Source organism: Larus michahellis, chromosome 2 (assembly GCF_964199755.1).
Source record: "Larus michahellis chromosome 2, bLarMic1.1, whole genome shotgun sequence".
Lineage (NCBI taxonomy): Eukaryota > Metazoa > Chordata > Aves > Charadriiformes > Laridae > Larus > Larus michahellis.
The window spans coordinates 38,215,144-38,237,256 of NC_133897.1; the positions used below are offsets into that span (position 1 = coordinate 38,215,144).

Sequence of the window (22,113 nt, forward strand, 5' to 3'; positions counted from 1 at the left end):
TATAAAGAATACAAACTGCTTTTACTAAGTGTCTCCCCATAGCACTGCTGCTATCCATCTTTTACTTGTGAGAAGCATCTACTTTAAGTTGGGGGGGGGGAGGAGGGAGAGGAAATTCAAGCAAAACCTGTATTCTCGATTGTTCTTGCTTCGTCCTACAACTTGAAGCATTATTAATCTTTAAAAGCTCATTATCTTGATGGCCACAGTTTTTTTAACCTGATCAGTTGCTTCTGATGGGTTTTGTGGTTTTTGTTTTGTTTTTAAAACACAATTGTTTTGAAATCTCTCTCTGCTGCCCTGCCTTTTTAACTAAACTGAATGGGGACTGTGCCCAAGGTAGGTGCATTGGTAACACCACTGCCAAAAGCAGATAATGTCTTTATTCAGTGAGAAGGGATTCCCCTGTCCCACCCCTTCAAAGATTCTAATCTTTCTTCCTACATCTGCTCCTGCAAAGCTCAGGCTCCAGGAGTTGCTAACATGCATTTATCGATATGTCCCTAAAGAGATAAATACCTTTAAGGAAGTTCAGAGAAGAGGAATAAAAGCACAAGTGCCAATCCAACCAGCAACCCGAAGCCTGTTATCCTTAAAAGGAGCACATCTTGGTGGTGCCTGGGGAAATGCATCAATTACCAGCATATCATGCTGTGCTCCATATTGAGCTAACCAAAGACAGAAACGCACCAGCTATCTTCCGCGTCATCTTTATAATTCACTTCTCTGAGGCAAAATTAGGTTCACGCAACACACAAAGATCTTTTACTTGCCTTTGTTTCTACAAAACCCCCAGTCATTTAGCAGGCCAAGCATACAACTGCTGTCACTGTGAACTCGGTTAGTTTTACACCTCGGCGGTGCATGGCCTGCCACGAAACTGCCTCGATCCAGAATGTCAGAATGCCTGCAGAGCACTAGTCCCAGACAGGACTATCTGAGAACTACCTCAACTCAAGTTTAGGCATCTGTGGTTAAATGACTACATTTCTACTAATCCAGTTCTTAAATGGGATTAACCTCCATCTATAAACAACAGTTTCTTAGACTGAAGTAGACAAAATTAGGGCTGGTTTACAACAGAGTACTACATGTATCTGCGGGAGAGGGACAAGGGAAAGCTCTAATGAAGAGTCTACCACCTTTCTGCTGCTCGCCAGCAGCTCACCATAACACCAGCTGAAGATGAAAATGCAAAGACAAAACCCAAAAGCCCCATATCTTTTGGAGGAGCACAAGTCCTGTCTCTCAGTAGGTGCTGCCTCACGCACGAGGAATGCACTGCACAGTCTCTATTCACTCTATTTCCCCCTCCACATACCAGACTCCAGATGTATTTCAAGTCGATTGCGCTGTATAGCTCAAATTCCACCAAAAAATAATCCAGGAGGTGGTCAAGAAAATCTTGTATGAATTTAGCACTCAAAATGCTTGACAATTTTTATTCCTCTTGCAACCAGCTGCTGGGTTGCTGGTCATGAGAACGCCACATTCACTTCTGCGTTGTAGCGGGAACTGTACATATTATTTCTCTTTTCCAGCTATAGTAACATAAGATAAAAAGGAAGCACAGAAACTTGTGCTGGGGCCACCGCACAGCCCTCAGAGAGGATCAGAAAGGAGCAAAGACTGGGCCAGCTGTGCCACGGGTATCAGCAGCCACATGGCCACAGCACAGCCCTTCCCCAAGTGGAAGGGCATAAAGACTATACCAACAGTCCCACTGCACCCACCAAAAGCCGGCACAGCCTTGCTATCCAGGGCACACGCACACTTTGCTCACCACTGCCAGCTTTTTTCTCACTGACTTAAAATGCCACCAGTCCATTCCTTCCCACCTCCGTTCCCTCTTCCTCATCCTCTGACCAACCTCAGCCAGCGCCTTCCCCCTCTCCTGCCCCTTCCTAACCCTGGTTCCTGCTACTCATCCTGCCTCCACTGTCGTTCTCTCCTGCCCTTGCTGCCCACTCCTTTCCCTTCAAAATGTCCCCACATACAAACAAGGAAAAAAATCACATGGAAACGCCTATAATCACTTGTTCAGTCTTGTACCACAGGACTGAACTTATATACAATTCTTTCCCTGTGCTGCCCTCTTCCCTGTGGTCCCTGACTCCTGGCACTTATTGTATCTTCCAATTTTGACAGTCTCGACTTACTTTCTTGATGTTAGTTAGCATGCTTTTGAGCACAGGGTGAATCTACATTATTGTTAACAACTACAGAAAGACCACAACCATCCTAAGCTTGCTAAACCAAAAAAAAAAAAAAAATTTAGAATGATTAGCTGGCCTTTTTTTTTTTTTAAAGATAGCAAACACAGCTACAGTGAGATTAAGTAGCAGTATTTCCTCATGCTGAACTTTCCAGTCTGGTCTTCCAGTGCTGTGCTCTCTCACACCTAAACACATTCATACAGACACTAACACCGTTTTCTAACAGACCCTGCCCAAAGCCACAGCCTCTGAACGCATGTTACCCCACTGACCAGGACGCTGTGTATCAGCCAACACTCAACTATCCGAGTCGAGGATGACAAGCAGCGGAGGCAAAAATCTGTTGTCAGTCTCACAAAATGGCCCTGTATAATGTAAAATGTTTAGTCAATGTTTCTTCAAACATGCATAGGCTGGTGTGTCAGCCAAAAGTAGCCTAAACAGTTTCCAAACAGACACCTATAATGGATTAAACACTCACAGATGACAAATCTTTTTCTTGGAAAGTATTTAAGCAGTACAACCTAGGACTGATCTGAGCTCACTCTCTCATAAGAAAAATACCCAGACAGCACACACATCAGAACAAGTACAGGTTTTAAAGGAACTGGTTGATTAGCATTACTTTAGTTACCCTCTCTTCTTGAATTAACACAGCCTATCAAAGACTCGTTACTTCATTAGTTTTGCAGCAACACTTTAAATCTGGTAGAACAAATTGCCACCCGCTGTACATTAGTTGTCTTCATTGCTTGTCTCTTCTCATAAGCACTACATTCCACTGATTTCATTCCACAGTGGGAAGAGAGAAAGCATTATGTACTTTCTGTAATGTTGTGAGATTTTTTTAGCTATCTTCTCTTATTTTACTATGGTGTTAATATCTTGGAAACCCTGGGGTTTTTTTTCTTTTTCATTAATGACATGTTATAAAAATTAAATTTTTATTTCATATAAACTATGCCAGGGTTTTGTTACAGGTCCCCCCACCTGACTCTTAAAGGACTAAAGTGTGGGTCCTAACACCAACAAGAGAGAGTTACTCAATTAATCATCCATAGGATTAGACACCTTCAATTTCTCACATCTGCAAACTGTTTCATACTGGGCAACCAGATAAGTAGCATGAGCATATAATTAAGGCTAAGACTGTAAATTGCTCCATCTTTGAACTACTCAAAGGAAGCCACGCATCTTCCGTGGAGCATATTCTCACAAAATGAACCCCTGACTACTGAACCAAGCTATGATTATTAAGTCTCCTCACTCTACACAGAAATAACTCACAGCTTGAAAAAAACCGCAAAATCCTAACCTGGTGAAGTATTTTAAAAAGAGCAAATAATAAAAAGACATATGCATCCTGTGTAAGTAGATGTCATCAATTATATAAGTTTATTCTACATCAGTATTCCCGCACAAAAATACACGCCACATCTTCGTTACTATATCTAGAACAAGTTTTGCCCTAGAAGATACAAGAAAGTTATCATAAGCAACTTCACATGAGAACTTCACTTTCATAAAGTTCCTGCATTTAAATCACTGTGAAAAATCAACTTTTCACCTTATAAAGGGCACACAGAAAAGTGCTAACAAATTTCAGTGGCATTATTTTACAGCTGCAAGCTTTCTTCTTGCAGGGACTACGAAAGGTCACTACCACTAGCAAAGTGGTAAAGATAGTCTCAGAAGAAAAAATAATGACCTAAAGGAGGTAAAGTTTAAACTACTCTTCAAGATCTTGAATACAAAGTAGCCAGTACTGCTTTTACCCCACTGTGCCACCACTTAACAGGCAGAAGTTGAGGTCAAGATTGACAAGAGTCCAGGTACTTAAAGGACTTACGAATCCCTGTTCACATACAAATGAAGTGACTGGATTTTCAAGATTTTTTTGGTAACTGTAACCCTCCAACAGACTCACTGATGTTGTAAATATTACCCGGGGGGAGTGTGGGGTGGGGGGGGGTGTGGGGTGGGGTGGGGGGCAAGGGTCCGTGTCCATATCTTAAAAAGACTTAGGTTTGAAAATCACATCTTCTATCAGCCATGCCATTACTTAAGCCAAATAGTTGCAACAAAAGCAGTAAGAGAAACTCCCCTTGTCAGCCCAAGGGAGTTATTTCTGTTTCTGTTTCATCTCAAAAAGAGCAACAAAATGCCTCAAATGCCATGAAAATAATGGCCCTGCAAAGGATTTTAAAAGCACTAAACTTCATATTTACAAGGACCAAGGACTTGCATTACGATCTGTCTCCCAAGTAACTTGGAGATGTTTATGATCTCACCTTTCTGTGCAAGATCACAGTGGAATGAACTGCCAAGCCAGAGGTCCCCCAGATTCACAACTGGCTTTGTCAGAACATCCGTACACACGTTCCACTCGCCCACCACCAGCTTCACAGAGTGCCTGTCTTGTATTTCACTTGGCCTTGAAAACTGGCTGATATAAGTCCGCTCAGCTAATTAATTAAAACCTACACTTCCCTTGAAACTAGCTCGCTTCACTAATGATGCCAAGGCAAACATTTCTGTTGGCTTCCTCAAAAGTCTGCAATTGTTCTTAACATGGATGTAGCTTAAAAAGCCAGAAACAGATAAATTCAACGTTACTGGAAATCATTCCCCATCCAAAACCTCCAATTACAAGGAAGCCACTATGAATATCACAGTTTCAATTCCAAATGCAGTGTTATTCAGGTCTTCTTATGAATTTAAAGGATAAGATCGCAGACAACTATGATTTTACAGATACTAACACAGTCCCCTAATTATATCTTTAATAGAAAAAAAATTTCCCTTATCTCCTAAAAGGAGATGATGCTCTCTACACTTCAAAGACAGAACACTGGAGGATAAGTACCATGATTCTGCAAGAGTTTTAAACCTACTTGACTGGAAGAACACCTTAATATTTACAAACAAGTTTAAATTCTTTCCAAGTTCATGGTATTAAATGCCACAGAAGTGGGTTTACTGAAATGTGTGAAACAGATTACTTACCAAACTCTTTCACATTTCCAGATTAAGCTCTCATTAAATAGATGACTAAGCAAGCTACATTCAGACAAGTACAAACAAGAAAACACTGTCTTTATTTCAGTTTTCCCAGTTTCAGTGAACTCCACAGGCTTCAGGATATTTTTTGTACGAAATTCTCCCTGTTTGGTCTATGCCAGACTTGCAGAAATTTCTCAGTTAGCTGCAAACAGTTTATTTCCCCCGCATCAACTTGCTCGTAAGTGCACGAAGCCATGCAAAAAAAAATCCTGAAAGACACAGCCTACACAAATACAACACGAAGGTCATGAAACTGCAGTCTTTCTGGCCCGCTGGGAGACAGCTCTATCAGGCTGACGGTGCTCTACTGGCACTCTGCTGCTGGTCAAACCGAGCCTGTGTATTTCCACCTAGCAACTGATGGATTATAATTGCTGCGTTAGTGCAGGAGTACAAAACCAAGGTAAGGCATCATAGGTCACAGTCCAAAGTTTAAACTACTGTGGACCTCTCCTAAAGCTTGCACGCACAAAAAAGTTAGCATTAATTTAACAACTGCAAATTCCATATTACGCATGTAAGCAAGTGGTTAGCAAAAAGAAATACCAAAGAGAAGATTTATTTGAATGAAGGCTGCCTCAGGAAAAAAAGCCAACAAGTACATATTGGGAATGCACACGCAGGCAGCTGGAAGGCACAGAAAGCAGAATCTGCTGACTTAACACCCTGCTTTAGCACACACTAGTCTCTTCACAGAGGTGCCCTTCACAGGGAAGTGAGGCAGTCTTCATTAAAGTTCTAGAAGAAAATGAGAATTTGTAAAAACTGGGTCTTCATAGGAAATGCACCCTGATCATAGGGATACTACTCCAGCATTTTACCTTCACTATGTGTTACGACTGCGGAACCTGTAAGAAGCAGACAGAGAACGTCACTGCAAGAGGGACCATATAAAAATGGGGGGCACAGAATTTTGAAAGTAGCCTGCTGAAAATTAAAGCACGAAAACCTCCAATAACACCACAACCAACAGCATCAATTCACTGCTGCAGACCAACACACGTGAAACCCCATTTTATAAGACAAATTCCGTGAGACACAAGAACTCAGAGCTTTGTCGTACAAGAAACAGTATCTTGCTGGGTGATAAGGTCATATATGCTACTTCAGATAACCTACACAGAAAGAAATCTGTGCTTTGGTCTTACAGCAGAGTAGAACATTTTTCATATAAACAAACAGAAGAGTAGAACATTTTTATATAACACCATTACTGAGCAATCCTGTTTCATCCTTGCAAGCTGCCACTATTTAATTCAGACTGTGAACTCTTAGAAGTAAAGGCCATCTCTTACCTCCCATTGCCCAGTCAAAAAGGGTTCTGATTACAGCTTCACATGTGCTAATTTAATGCATAATTACTAAAAGGAATTCAGGTTAAAATGGTGGCTCAGCAACACAACTGAGCAGATCATTTGACATTTTCAGTTTTTAATTTAAAAATCAAATAGCCAAGTAAATGTAAACAAAAGGATTTGCAAATCTTCTGAAAAGTACCTTTCATTTAAAAAAAATATTATGATATAACCATACGTAAGAAAAACATATTTCAGATATGGACAACAGAAAAGAGAAAGAATGCATGAAGTCGAATCACGGATTCTGAATCTTTAACGTGCTCTAATTTCTGCAATTAAGTTAATTATTGCACACTAGTAAGTGACCACAGTGCTCCTCAGTTGTTGAAAGCAACCTTTGGATCTGTCATGCTGTCTTCAAATAGGCAATTAGAGTGAAAAATGAGAGCGTGCATAACTTTCCTGTGCCATATATTACATATAAATAACACAACACACAAATAAGAACAGGACAGAAGTTCTCTACCCAAACACTTGATCAACTTAGTCATGCCTTCATCTGTTCGTTTGAAAATATATTACTTTGCTACTCTTGTGGTCCTTATTACAGACAATCTACTGCCTTAAGAAGAGTTTTCCCTGGCAAGAAATTAAAAGAACTTTCCATCCTCTGTCCCTAAAATAATTTGCATCAACTGAGTTTGGACAGCACCAAATGTGCTACGATAAACACGAGGTAGCGGACAGATCCAAGCAACTGATCTGGTGGTCCTTTGTTCCTCAGCGGGGCAATCTGGTTGACCAGAACTCACCTAAGGTTGCCCTAAGAGTTGCTTTCTTTCTTTACATGAATTTACAGTACTGTAAAACAAGTGCAGAATTTAAGAAATTATTTATTTAAAAGATATTAAAAAAAAAAAAAGGATTATATACTGTAAGCATGCTCAGTGGGAAGCTTGGAGGTCACATGCAGCCTGTGAGGGACAGCTCTCTGTCCTTACATGGTGTGTACGCTCTCTGCGTACCATCCTGCACCCAAACCCCCTCTCTCCAGCACTGGAGCACAACTAGCATCCTCTCTCAGCAGAGAAATCCAAGCTGTGGCCCTTCCTGGTCCCATTAGAAGCTGGGCTGATTATAGACATACAGACCGGTCCACATGTGCCTCCTCAGACCTCTGGCACAGCTAAACAACAGGCTACCACCTACAGCCTGCGGTTACCTCTGACAAAAGGGATGGCACCTGATCAACCAGTTTTTAAGCCAACTCCCATGTGCCCCCTCCTCCAAAAACCCAAACAAAACTCCAGCAGCAACTATGAAGCACGGAGCTGTGTAGGAGGGTATAACCCCAATTCATTAAGAGAATAGTACTCTGCACCGTGATTGCAGACATCCTCATAATATTCTCTGTAGCTCATGTCTCAGAATATAAAAAGTAAGGCTGTAAATCAGATACTTAATTTCTATTCAAATGGAATGTAATTGCTGGTAACTAGCTGCAGAGCTACAGATGTCAGAAAAGGCGTTTCATGATCTTTCAGGTGTAGTGAACTGCAAGCACAATTCATGTGCTGTGATGCTTTTCCACTTATTATGTTAATTAGTTTTTATTTGAAACACACAATTATTGCTGCAACCAAACACAATAATGAATGGTTACTTTTAATAGGTAGGATATTCATTAATCAAATCAACAGGAGATCAGCAAAGTGCTGGAAAGGTCCTATAGAGAAGGAAAAAAAAAGAAGTCTGCTGCTACTTCATTTTACTTCTTAAATTGTGAGATGTATTCAATTTTTAAGCATTTGAAATGTTAACATCTTGCTTGCAACTTCTAAGTGCAAATATACTTAATGAAGCTTGAAATAGAGAAAAATTAGAATGCCATTTTCACAGAATTTCCCAACATTTAATTCAAGTCAAATAATCTGATGAGGTGCCACTGGAGAGTGTTAAAATAAAAGGTCTATTCACACTTAACAGTCAAGCACACAGGACATAACATATATTACTAATCTCTAAAATGATCCCATTTCAATAATGAAATGAGTATTTTTATTCCTCACCACACTATGATGTTTCTTTCGCCTGAGTTTTAAAAACTCATGTACTGTGGAAAGGCACTCACCTTTAACTCACCTGAGCTGGAGAAGGTCCCTAAAAGTAATTAAAAGAAGTCCAAGATTTAGGGATATTATTCTATACTGCAACAATAATAAAATTACATTTATGGCATGCAGCACCCTCCTCAAACACACACACCAGCACGATGCTCTTCTTAATCACTTTTGTAGGTCCTGACTGCACTTGGTGCCCTCTGCATGAGTGGCAACACCACAGCTATGTTGGCAGAATCCTCTAACGGGGACACAGCAAGGGCACATCAAAAGGGCTTCTCTTGTTGACATAGTTGTATCACCTCCCCAGATGACACAGGAGGCCAATAAAAACACCCTGCCAGCATAGCTGTGAGCCCCCATGGGCAAGTGGGTATGGGGATGCCTGTCGGGGAAAGTGTTTTTCATTCCCTGTGCTGACAGACTGGAGAGAAGGAGGAAAAAGGCTGGAGGGCGCTTTCCAATGCAGACCCAGTCCTGCACGCAGTTTTTCTAGGTGTTCATTCAAAAAAACGTGTTTCCAAAATTCACACTTTTCTCCCCTCTCTAAGGTCATACACATCATTACCCATTACATTTGGAAGCTGACAAAAAAGAAAAGTGAGGAGCATTCATCTTGCATTCAGCATTTTGCCAAAATTATGAGGAAATAATTTCTTGAGTTGGCAATGGACTGATTGAGGGCTGAGATTAGTGGGTTTCTATGAGAACCCAGGCCTGGCCTGGGCAAATCCATTGGGAGGTTTGGCCTTTTTTGGGCAAAATCTGGTTAACTAGTAGTAGAAGAGCCACCTTTACATAAACCACAAGTCTGTGCTTTTTCAAATCAAGCATGTGAGATGAGTACATGCTTAAATCCATATTCTAGGATAAACAGTTTTGCATAAAACAAGCAGTTATTTCAAAACAGCTAGTTTTCCTATTAAAAAAAATTGAAAATTTATAGGCTTGTATTTTGCCTTTTTATTATTATTACTCAAATACTCAAACCCTTGTTCTCATCTAGTTTTAATAATGAAAACCTGGCTAAACATTCCAAAATAAATAAAACCTAGTATTACTTTAAATAAAAGTTCAAAATATATATCTTGACAGTTCTGATGCTTGGGGGTTTTATTTCCCAAAGTAGTAATGATCTCCAGGAGTTAAAATAATATGATTATATCCCAACTCCATGGCCAGCTAAACCACAATTGAACTTCAGTGGCACATATTTCATCTGCAATGTCAGAAGATCTCCATTTCAGACTATCAACATAGCACTAAATTTTCAAGTGTCATTGAAAACGGGCCACTTCTAATTTTGGCTGAAAGCACTAAAATGAACCACTATAGGCAGCACAGCTAGTATTTCACAAATTAAACCTCTTCATCTTTACCAGCAATCAAAAAGGAAAGATTTTTACTGTAAGTTATTTACTGTGTCTTCACTCCTCTGCGAACAGTGGTTGTAGGGTTTTTTGGTTTATTTCTTGAGGGAGGGTTGTATTAGAAGGAAACAATACATTTTTTTCCCCTGAGTCACTAAAATTGCTGTAAGAAGCTTAACTTCTGGGCTACTACTTTGCACAGTCTTGTAGGAGGCAGGTTAGATTCCTAATCTTCACTTCGTGCTGACAGGAACAGGGAGTGCATAAAACTAGGCCAATTTCTTGTAAGGAAGAGGGAAGTGGCATCATTACCTAGCGTTACTCAAGAGAAGCCCCCTCCAGAAGATGGCAACCATGGCTGGTGGAGCCAGAGGCTGATGGAGCAAGGATGGGAACCGACTGTGTAAGAATGCCAGGTGCTCATATAACCTTTATTTCCTGCAATGTCTTTTCCAAATTTCATTTGGACATACTGTGTCTTACACAATTTTATTTCATTGGAAATAATTTCACCACCAGTGTGCCTTATCCAAGACTATGAACAACTTCACCACTGTTGTCACCGGTGCTATGCGTGAAACATCCAGCAATAAGCCTACCCCATGGCGAACAAGAAACACACACGCATCATGTAAGAGTACATTTCTTGCAGGGTTTCTCTCTCTCTAAGAGGAAGACGTTGTCACTGAAAATATTAGGTGCACTATTGCTAGGCAAAACATCTACTACTCTGAAAACAAACTGACAACTACTTTTATTTAGGTTTATTGCATCTCTTCTATAGCACCTTTTTAAAGTCTAATATTCAATCACTGGGATAACAAGGACTGGTATGTTAGAAATTCTTTAAGTGCTTGAAGTAATTCTTAAAGTAACCATAAGCCTTGAGCAACAAGACCATTTTGTTTGCCCTTAAGTGTTAATGGTGGAGCAGATCCTCTGCACTTTTATACCTTTGACACCTGCTCTTCAAATTTCCTTCTCTTGAGAACTAATAAGGTAGAACAGATTATTTCACTTAACTAAAGTTACCACCTCAGTTCCAGTATCTCCCAGAGAAGTTGTGGATGCCCCATCCCTCGAATTGTTCAAGACCAGACTGGATGGGGCTTTGAGCCACCTGGTGTAGTTAGTGGAAGGTGTCCCCCCCGTCCATGGCAGAGGGGTTGGAAAAAGATGATCTTTAAGGTCCTTTCCAATCCAAACCATTCTATGATTCTATGATCTCCACCCAGTGGAAGCCAAGTGTGTTAAGTGGCCTGGTGCCCTCCACTGACTGACATCTGCCCACCTCGGTCCAGCTCCTATGGGGCAAGAGTTTGCAGAGCAGAGAAGAGGCGATGTCTCACAGCTTGACTGAAACTGGATGCTGTAATTTGCCATCTCAGCACAACGGTCTGAACCGATACAACATGAAGATAAAAATGAGGTCTTACCCTCACCCAACCACTCATGAATTGAAGCTTGTGGAGGGATGAGAGGAGACATTTTCTGGCCTGGGGAAGGCTGGGCCAGTCTCCTTTCGTGAAAAAACTGTGGGTTTTCAGCAGAGCCAAGTGACTCTTCTTACCATTAAGGCCACTGGAGATTTCCACAGGCTGAGGCACCCTGGTGTGTGCCACCAGCAGGGGCAGGAACAGAAGGGGAGCAGAGCTCCAACCCACGGAGACAAAGTCGCTTTTAAACCGACCAACCTTCTCACAACGGGCAGCAGCAGACACTCCTTCACGGGGAGACACAAGTGGCAAAAAACCGCCTCGTACGAGCCCTTAGCAAAGGACGGGAGAGAAACGAGACATTCAGCTCCGGTGTGAGATGACATACCACCGGTAGCGGGTCGTTAAAGGGACGGCGATCGGTTTGCACCGGATTTACCGCAGCCTTTGCAAACCTCCCACGCGCTTCCACGCAGGGGCGAGCAGCCCGCAGAGACCGAGAAGCGCCGTCCGGCCGCCGGCGCCGCCCGCCCGGCTCCGCTGAGGAGAGCCAGGCCCGCCGCGCCCCCTCATGGCGGCGCTGAAAGCGTGGCCCGGGCCGCCGGCGCCGCTCGCCCGCCCGCCGCCATTTCCCTTCCCGTGCGCCACTGAGGTCTGGCAGCCGCCGGCGGCTGCCGTCGTTTGACAGGCGTTATTTCACCTGCCCGCCAACAGCAGCGGTGTTCGAGGCCTTTCTCACCGTCCGAGTTTTCTCCTCACAAAACACCGGTGGCAGCCGCCGTGTTTCCCCTGTCATTTGTGGTGGGCACATAGCCCCTCAGGTGCTCTACACCAGTGGTGACGGGAAGGATGGTAGGGGAAGTACCATATTTTATAACAGTAATGATAATAATAAAATCTGCCCCCCTCAGGGGAGGACAGAGCAGTCAGTCAGGGCAAGCGGCTGAGAGGAAACCTGAGGGTGACAACCTGCCAGGGAAACACGGAGCACTGCAAGTACCACGTCAAGGCCCCAGCTCTGCCACTGCAGGCCACACAAAATGGCTTCCCCAACGAACACCGCAGGTACGCCAGTTCACCTTCACAGCAGAGGAGTGTGCAGCAGCCTCGGCCTTTATCGCCATTCAGTACCATTAAAACATTTCTCTTAAAATTTACAATATGATCCCCTGCATAAGTACTAAGTGTGTCACCCCGCCTTGGCTATTTCTTTTCAGTCATTTCTTCAAAACAGAAAGGTATTGAGATACTTTTTCTACTTCCTGTAGCCCTGATGTAGAGAAAATGCAAATCAGATTGAATCAGGCTAAGCTTCAATGTCTCTGAAAGACAAAACTAAAGGCAGGGGAAGATGAATAATCAGTTTAAAATAGAAAATAAATTCAGATAAGCCTAAAACTTTTGTCATTAAGTGGAGATTTAAGGAAATCAATGAGCTTAATAATCAAAGATGTTTTAAAAGGCCAAGGCGTGTTCTTACACATGATATTTTTACTTTATTATCCCAATCAAGAACATGCTGTGTTCAACAAATAAAAATTCCCCAGTGTGAACACAAAGGAAATGCAGTAAGTTACCAATTCCTTTAAAATTCTAATACTCTCTTTGCCCTCACATAGAATTCGAATATAGAATTATTAATCAAATAGTCACACCAATGAATACAAAGTTAGCTTTCTATAATTAAAAAAAAAAAAAGTATTTAGAAGTAAGACAACAGGAAGACTACTCACTAAAAAAGCTCACAGAACATTACATCCAATTCTTCAGCTTCCACAGTTTTGCCTGACATTTGTGTAAGCTGCAGTGTCTGTACTTCCTTAATGTTTCATGTAATAGAAAGTAACAGAAGGGCACTGCACTATTGGCAGGTGGAAGTGGTGCTCCAGGTTCATGCAAGTCAAGCTCAGGAAGGCTTCTCAGCAGAGAAAGCTCATTTTCTGCTTAGGAACACCTAAGAGGATCAAGCAATCTAATAAATGCATCAATATGTCAAAAATATGTTTTAATTAACTTAGGGTAAGGTAAAAGGTACAAAAGAGAAGATTTCCTACAAAGAGTAAAATGTCTCCTTGCACTGAATTATGTATGAAGAAAATACATTCACTCATTTTTGCACGAGCTTGCTATGTTGTATATTTCTGACGTCTTGCAAGAATGCAGACAAGCAATGCCTCGCTCCTAGCTCAGTACAGCTTCAAAAGGCAGTAATGCTCTGTTTCAAAACTGTTAAATTTACTTATTTAGAAGTCTGTAGCCATTTGAAAAATGGATTATTCAGAATCACCAAAACATTGGTTATTTTGCTCTTCTTAGGTATTGTAAGTAATTAGAAACAAGAAGAACTTGGAAACAGGTTAAGTGGTAAAGGAGAACATCAGTGATGTTGAAAACTCAAGCAAGGCCTTCTTATATCATGATACATAAATATCTACCATATACACCTTTCCTGGTATCTCAAAGAAAAAAATGCACATTCTCTAAACAATCCAGCTGCTAATTTTATGTTTAATTGTTGCCAAAAAAAATTGCTTATTAAAGTGATGGTTTAGTACCTTCTAAATTCTACTGTTGTTACTACTAAACAGCAATTAACTGTTAGAAGTTGATAGTGTTATCCATTATTACAGCAATAAATCTTAATATTATTTTTATTCTGTACTGTTCCTCCTCAGATCAACAGCTGATTATGAAATAAAAAGTACACATTTGTCAAAATGATTTAAGAGATATGATAAAACGGAGACACTTAGATAAAGGTTATGATGTCGAATTTAAGGACAATTTAAACTGATGAATATTTATTTAGCTGTGATGTTACTTACTCTGTTGTTAAACACAAGTTATAAAAATTCCCTAAAAAGCATTAAATAATTTGGTCCAAAAAGACTACCAGTCTATAGAAAGACACTTTCAACTTTAAAAATAGTAATTCTTTCTCAAAACGTATTTCAATAATGATCTCACAAATGTAATTGCACGTAACATTAAAAAAATAACATCACCTTTCCAAGTATGTTACTATATGCAACAGCAGATGGCTTCTCATTTGTAGTCTGTTTCTCTATTCTCAAGAAATAGCCTAAAAAGTTTAACCAAACTCTTTAAAATGTTTCCATCAAACACTTATTTAGAAAGGTGTGGCCTATTAAAAGGGTACTTGTTGAGAGGAAGAGCTTGTTGGGTTTGCCCTTTCTAAACAAACTAATGAAAAGAATCCAATTGGCAACAAAATCTTTCTCCAGGTTCAATAAACATTTGCATATCAGGATCAGGACAATATAACTGCATTCCTGATGGGATTGTTTCATGATATTTAGCTAAAGCTGCTTTGATCTCTCTTTGTATTCAGGACTAGCATGGAGTAAATTGGTGTGGAAGTTGGATTACAGAAGAAATTAAGACCGCCAAAAGCATTTTCCCCGCCCCTCCCAACAAGTCTTTTCTATTCCCTACTCTCCTGTTTATAAATACATCTGCTAAGGCTAAGTACCTCCCTCTCCATTCAGTTTGGATTTTAGCAGCTTTTAATATTCATTGCTTAATGCAGTGTTAGTGTGCTCACCCCTTGCTCTACAGAGTGGTATTGATTTGCAGTGAGAAGCAGAGAAATGCCTAGTAACTCCTCTGTAATTTATTCTAGCTCTAAAGCTTTTCACTACAGTCAGTAGGCTACCTAATAGCCTAGTCAAAATGAAGACAAACATCTTCTATGACAGAAAACTGCTGGGAAGGTGGCATGAATTAGAGAGTATGGAAATAAACACCTTAAACAAACCACCTCAGTGGGAGACTGACATTGTCTGTCTGCCAATGAACTGCAGACAAGATGCTTAGAAAAGCCCCATAACAAAGAAAAAGCTGCATATTGTTCGAAGGTTCCCATGTCAGCACCACCCCTGAAGCCAGAAACATTAATAACTTTTCTTTTGCTTTTCTTCTTTCTGGGGAGGAGAAGGGAGTTGAAATCAAAACAAACAAACAAAAGTATCTAAAGAATACTGCTTTTACTGCTATCTGTCCTTGCCAAGTACTAATGCAAAATGCTGGGGTTGAGAGTTTCTTGTTTTTGTTTTGAAATGGGTAACAGAATCCTACAATTTAGCTGAATAGTAAAAAGCATCAGACACTCCTTACCAGAGGCTCTCCACGGCATCAGCTCAGAAACCAAGTTTGCCAATATGATGAGGTAATTAGCCTTGCTTACATCTTTTCCCCTAATTAGATCTACCTTTTTCTCCTCTACATATTTGCAAACGCTTTACTAAATTTAGTAACAATCAAATGTACCCAACCGTCAGCTGTCAAAAAATGCCCTCTGTACTGCCTTGGCAAGCAGAATTTCAATATGAGCAGTCAAAATGTAAGTTTTCCTATTGTTGTATCACTGGGGTAAACACCTTCCAGCTTCCAAGTGTGAAGGCATGAACTGGCATATCATTCCAATACAAGATGAGACCAAAGTACTCCAACAACCCATTGCAATCTGACTTCAACAAAAATAAATCTGGTGGAGCAGGCTGTGGAAGGAAGGCACAAGAAGGTACAACATGCTCTAACCTGCCTCAGTCTAAATCATCAGTGGACTAGGACAGAGGAGGATGACAGGAGGCAGGCTGGCACTACAGTCATGATGCAGCCTGAGGTAGCGTCTGCTAGAAAGACAATAGTCCATTCTCCATGTCCATGCAGTAAATGGTCTCTCTGCAGCTACCAGCTAAGATTATAAATCAGCATGTTTTGCAATATTAAAAGCCAGTCCAGCTGCAAAGGAACCAAGATCATAAATTCTTTTCAATGCACCTTTGGACAGCATCAGGCAGTGGCAAGGCTTTCCTGAGAACATTAGACAGCTGTAAAATAGCTGCTTCAAATTTAGTGTCTATTACAGGAGATGGAAAAGACCTGTATGAACTATTTAATTAACAGATCAAGCCAGTAAGACCCATGAGGAAAAAAAAATCAGCTCTTAACAAAAAGGTTCTGTTTCTTAAAAAGATTACATTTTATATTCTATTTGATGTTTTTGAATTGAATTAAGACAAAACCCTGGGTTGAAGAACATCTCCAGATCTTATCTCCCCATTGCTATTAATGCCTGTCAAGTTAACAGCAGGGGTACAGTTTGAGGTATTTGTCAGAAGGATCAGCATGCTAACTAGAGGTCTGAGGAATCCAAACATAAGCTCTTCCTCACAGGCATGAAAAAGGTCATTGCTAATCGGTTTCTTTTCTCATATGAAGTCAAATGACTCCTAATCTCTAGCTGATCAGTTCTTTTACCAAAAAGGAAAGTAGACTAGTTTTTGTACAACTCAACAGCAGCTGTAGTTCCCCTCGTGTTATTTATGCAAACCGCATCTTTGCTGTACACTAGACATGGTTATTTAAGAGCAGGTTTGGAGTGGAAGGGGAAAGGAACACTGTAGTATCTTCCATGACCATTAAAGGATCCTTGAATTCTCTGTCTAACGATGATCAATCGCTGCAACTATTGCTCAGTGCTTTTATTGAGACTTGGACTCTGAATGTGAGAAGAGCAGCATGTTATGAAATCCAAATGGATGCCATCAGTAGGAGAACCACAGCTGATTTTCTTTAAGTCCAGTTACGCTCAACATGAACCAAGAAGGGAGCCTACTAGCTAGCACATTGTCTGGAATAGTGGACACGGACACAGTAACAAGATGTGCCACAGATCTCTAAGACAGGACCCCTAAAGAAGTGAAGCAGATGTGAGAGTTTCGTGGACTCTGTTGAACAGATTAGGAGATGACATAGAATATTATATCCTTTTCTGCTTCTAACAGCAAGTCCGGACACAGTCCTGGTCTCCAGCATAACCAAGACATTTTAGATATTGTCTTCTGTCCAGGTATGAATATCTTCATATAATAACGTAACAGCTTTGTTCCTCCAGGTTTAAAGCAAAGATGAAAAAGAACTGTCATGAGGCAACTGGAAAAACATTGCACACAAAGTATTGTTTTAGCTCACCATCACTAATGGTAATGCTTATCTTAAAGAAAATTATTAAGTACCAAAGTTAATTTTGTTCCAAATTTTAAATAACAGAGTGAATGTTCTGCACTGGCCAGGATCAAAGGCTACAAGTTCCATTTCCAGCTCAGACACAGATTGTGTAACAGTCCTGACAAACTCATTTCTTTGATCGACTCACCTCTTTTTTATGCTTCAACCCTTCTTCTGTTTGTTGTGTATAAAATGAGATTCCTTATGCTACATTATATTTGCTGGCACAACTAAGTATCTACAGACAGTGAGATGTGAGCATAACTGTACCTGGTGCCCCTGCCCAAGGCAGGGGGGATGGAACTTCTGATCATCTTTTAAGGTCCCTTCCAACTCTATCCATTCTATGATTCTATTTTAAAATCTTGCCATAAACACACTTCTTTTCACACTTCCAACAAAAATAAAATGCCATTTGCCTACATTATTACCAGTAGTATTAAGACAGTCATACTTTACCACTGTAAACGAAGGCACAAAGAACTCAAGCTGTAACGTACAACGCTGAGGAGAAAATTTAAGAGATTCTATGTATATAACACTAGTCACTGCCTGCGTCCAAACGTTCAATGATCTACAAGTACTTGGAGCCACCAAAACAGAGTGATGAGGGTGGGTGGGGAGGATGACACCCGAAACCACCACTACCACCCTGAAAATCAAAAAGAAGTACTCAGTTTGAGTTCACTGTCATGTTCCTGGCAAAATGTCTGCTGAAGCACTGCAGAGAATTTTATAGGCCTAGAGGAGACACTGAAGAAATACAAACAAATCAATGAATACCAGCAGTGAGAGATAAACAGTTTCAAATGCTTCATACAACTAGAATCACTTTGCAGCCAGATTCATTGCCAAGATGAAAACTTAGAAAGCTTCTGTCAGACTATGTCCAATTACAGTGCTTTATGAAAACACAGGGCATACAGTACGCCTTGATGAGAAAAAACAGTGTATATATAGGCTCATCATCCTCGAGCAGAAAGCACTGAGGTAAGTACTAGTTGTTATGGATACGTCTGCATAAGTAATGGTGTTGTTGCATCTAACCTTCAGTTTTCGTTTATTTTCTATTGGAGGCTGTGGGTGTGTGCATAGAGATTTATGGTTTATGTTACAAACTTTAGTCTGCCACAAAATCCTGAAGTGTTCTTACACTGCGTGACTGAAAAAACACATTCAAGAGATGAGTTTAATGTAAAACCAGAGAAATCAAATATGATATTTACAATACTTTAAAAAAAGTCGCTGCTAATTGTTCTTTTAATCAATTTGTGTATTGCTCAGTTTTAGAACTATTCTTTTACAAGCAATGAATATAAGCTCTTTCTCACTGAGTACACACAGTTACAAGAATAGTTTTTGTGACAAAACAGATACACAACTCGTTTGTGTGTTCCTTCTGTCAACTGACCTCTTACACTAAGAGCTGTTTTTCTAATGACTGATGCTATACTGGGAAAAAAACCCCAGCCATCATTGATGACCTCAAAGTTACTAATGAGGAACACACAAGCTAGAAATACCATCATATTCTATACATTTTCCTTTGTATGCTTAAAAGACAGGAGGAAAGATTGTAAGAACCACAAGAATCAACTATCAGATAAAACTCTAAAGCAGTTTTGGTATTAATACCCAGTAATATAAGATACACATCTGAAATGAGCTGTGTGGTTTTGTTGGGGTTTTTTTGTTTGTTTGTTGTTTTGGTTTGAGTTTTTTTTAAAGTAAATTTAAATTTCAGTAAGAAAACTCATACTAGTAAGAGACAGTCTGTGTTCTAAGACTTCCTGGTAGACAGATAAATCTGACAACTCCAGAAAAAGTTCGTTCATGTGTTTTGTATTTTTAAATGAAAAACACAACTTTCTTTGTCCTGTTTTAGGTAATAATTTTTAAAAAAAATAAAAACCTTGCCAGATCTGGAAATAAGTCAAGTGAAAAAAATCAGATTCCTAGATTTTTATCCCAGTGAAGCAACTTCATGGGTCTGAATTATCAAGACAATGTATAGAGTTTGGAACCTATGGGCCTACAAAGCTCAAAGATGATGATTTGAAAAGCACTGTAATAAATTAAAACCGTGGCCTGTTTCCTTGAGCCTCCATTCTCTTTTAAACCCAAGCGTGAAAAACTTTTTCCTCCTCTCCTTCATGCCTCACCTGTCAGCAGTCCATAAAAGTAGTTTGTGCTTAGGTGCATGTTTTGGTCAGATGGAAACAGAGCAACAATAGAAAGCCTCCTGTTCTCACTTCCAATACTTGGAGCCCAAGAGGCTCCATCAGCTTACAAGAAGAGTTGAAAGGAAGTAATCTTTCAACCTCTTCAACAAACAGTCTTTGACAACTCGAATTTTTAGAAACTTCTGCTTCTTACAATCTCTAACAAACATCTACTGTGTTAAAACAATGAACAGTTTTCAGAGACCTGTAACCCGGCGAAATCTGAACAATTTTCATTTAAAAAAGTCCTCTTTGCCATCTGTTAAATTCTAAAAATTGTTCCAAAACAGAGATATGGATCATCTGAATGAAATGGGTGTCCTTTCTTTAGATCGGGGAAACACATTTTTTTCCTCATTTTCTTTAAAAATCACATGAAACTTTTTATTAAAAATTACAAACAAAGAACATGTCCAAAAGCAGACATGGAACACAGAAACATCAGTCCAAATGGCTTAGATGTGGAACAGGTATAATTAAAAACATTTTTGAAATAGAAAATGGAAGTTCACAGAAAGGTCTTACCACAATTTCTTTACAAATCTCAGGTGGCTCCGTATTTTAAAAGTTATCTCTTGAACATGTGTAGAACAAGGAACTGTCATAAACAAATAGTCTTACCAACAAAACAAGAGCATCTTGACAACACAAACACAGGAGATAACTATCTAGCAGAACCTTTCTTTCTTCTCCTCTTCTAAGTATTTCTTTAACCCCTCTCCTTTACTTGAAACAAGAGTGGAGAGAAAAACCTGCCAGATAACTTTGCACCTTATCTATTTAATACAAGCCAATCTCTGAAAGGGAAAACTAAACCCTTCCCAGTTCAGAATTTCCCAGCTTAGTTTGTGCCAGCCTCTGGCACCATCAGCATTTATTTCTTGTACTATTCTTCCAAATTTCCTTCAACTTTTTGACTGCTCCCTAAGTTTGTTTTTTTTGCAAAACTCGTAATTTCACCTATCTCCATACATACAATCTGAAACATTCTTTGAAGTACAGAGTCAGCAAAGGGAATCAGTTCAGACCAAAGGGACAGCAACTTCTCAGATGTATGTGTTTTCTGACCCCATTTGATGTTTATTTTGTTACCACAATCAGTTGCACTATTATTTCTTCTGCAATAACAGGATCAACTGAATACCTTTTAATACGAGTCCTGCTATTTTTTTAAAGCTTCGCAAATAATTTGCCATGGAACAGAATTTACCACCATCCACCTATATATGGGAAGGATGACTGAAACTGAAGTAACAAAAGAAAATGCAGGAAAAAAATAATCAGACCAATACGGAAGTAGTATTTTGAATAGGATTTCTGGCTGCATTAAGAGATTTACCTAGGAACTGGATATCTGCAATTCCAAAATTACGGCACGTTCTTCAGAAAAGTACTTAACTCCAATATACCTCTTAAGTCAGACAGTCAGAAATCAGTAGCAAAAAAAAAAAAAAATTTTTGCTTTTGCGAAAATCAATGCTTCAACTAAAAAAGCATTCTTTTAACAGTTAGTTTAGTATTGTATTTTAACAGTTTATTTATTTGCATATTTTGATGACCAAAAAAAAAATAAATCCTAAAAATGCATACACTCCTAAAACTAGCTCAAAAGCATCAAGAAATTTTAAGCTAGGAATGTCAGCCTACTGAAACAAACAGAACTCCTAAAAACACCAGTTCCAGAAGACTGGAGCATCTTCTAGATGGAGGTAAATTCTTTAAGTCTCATTATGATGAAGCTGTTCTCCCATGTTCTCAGCAATGCTGGGCCATAAGGAACTTCTCACTCCATTGGACAAGCAGCAGCATTTCTTTCCCCCTAGCCCCAGCCACATCTCTCAACTCTTTCTGTGAGGACTCCCAGTTTCAGGAATAGGTACATTCAGTCTCGCTATGCCTGGAACTTCATGTACCAAATGAGCTACTGGCATTTGGCTCTGAGCTCAATCAGAAAATACTGCTGTATGTGAGAACTACCATAACTCTTGTTTATTTTACCCATTCTAATGTGTTCACTGTCTCACTCTCTCTTTCTGCCCCCTCCAGCCTGCTTATAGCAGCTACGCAGCAATTTTTTAAACTTCAGAGGACATCTGAAAACCAACAAAAAAATGGTCTCCAAAACCAAAATTCAGGTCTGTATTTGACCCGCCAAATGAACAAGTACTGTCACCAAAAGACAAGCCAGACATTTGAGCTCTCAAATGCTGCCAGGACAGAGAGCAGCTCGCCTGTTCAGATGAGCACCCAGTCTTTTGAGATCTCAAGAGATAAACCAGACAAAATGCTGGACAGGAACAAAAGGTACAGTAACAACATAGAAGAGCTGTAGCCTAGGATAAGAACACAAATGGG

General features: G+C 40.0%; 1 protein-coding gene across 1 annotated transcript in view; it reads right to left on the reverse strand.

The window, feature by feature from the left end:
* The window catches only part of JAZF1 (JAZF zinc finger 1), a 199,354-nt gene that overhangs the window by 90,444 nt on the left and 86,797 nt on the right, over nucleotides 1-22,113 (reverse strand). The gene's annotated exons all lie outside the window — the stretch shown is intronic.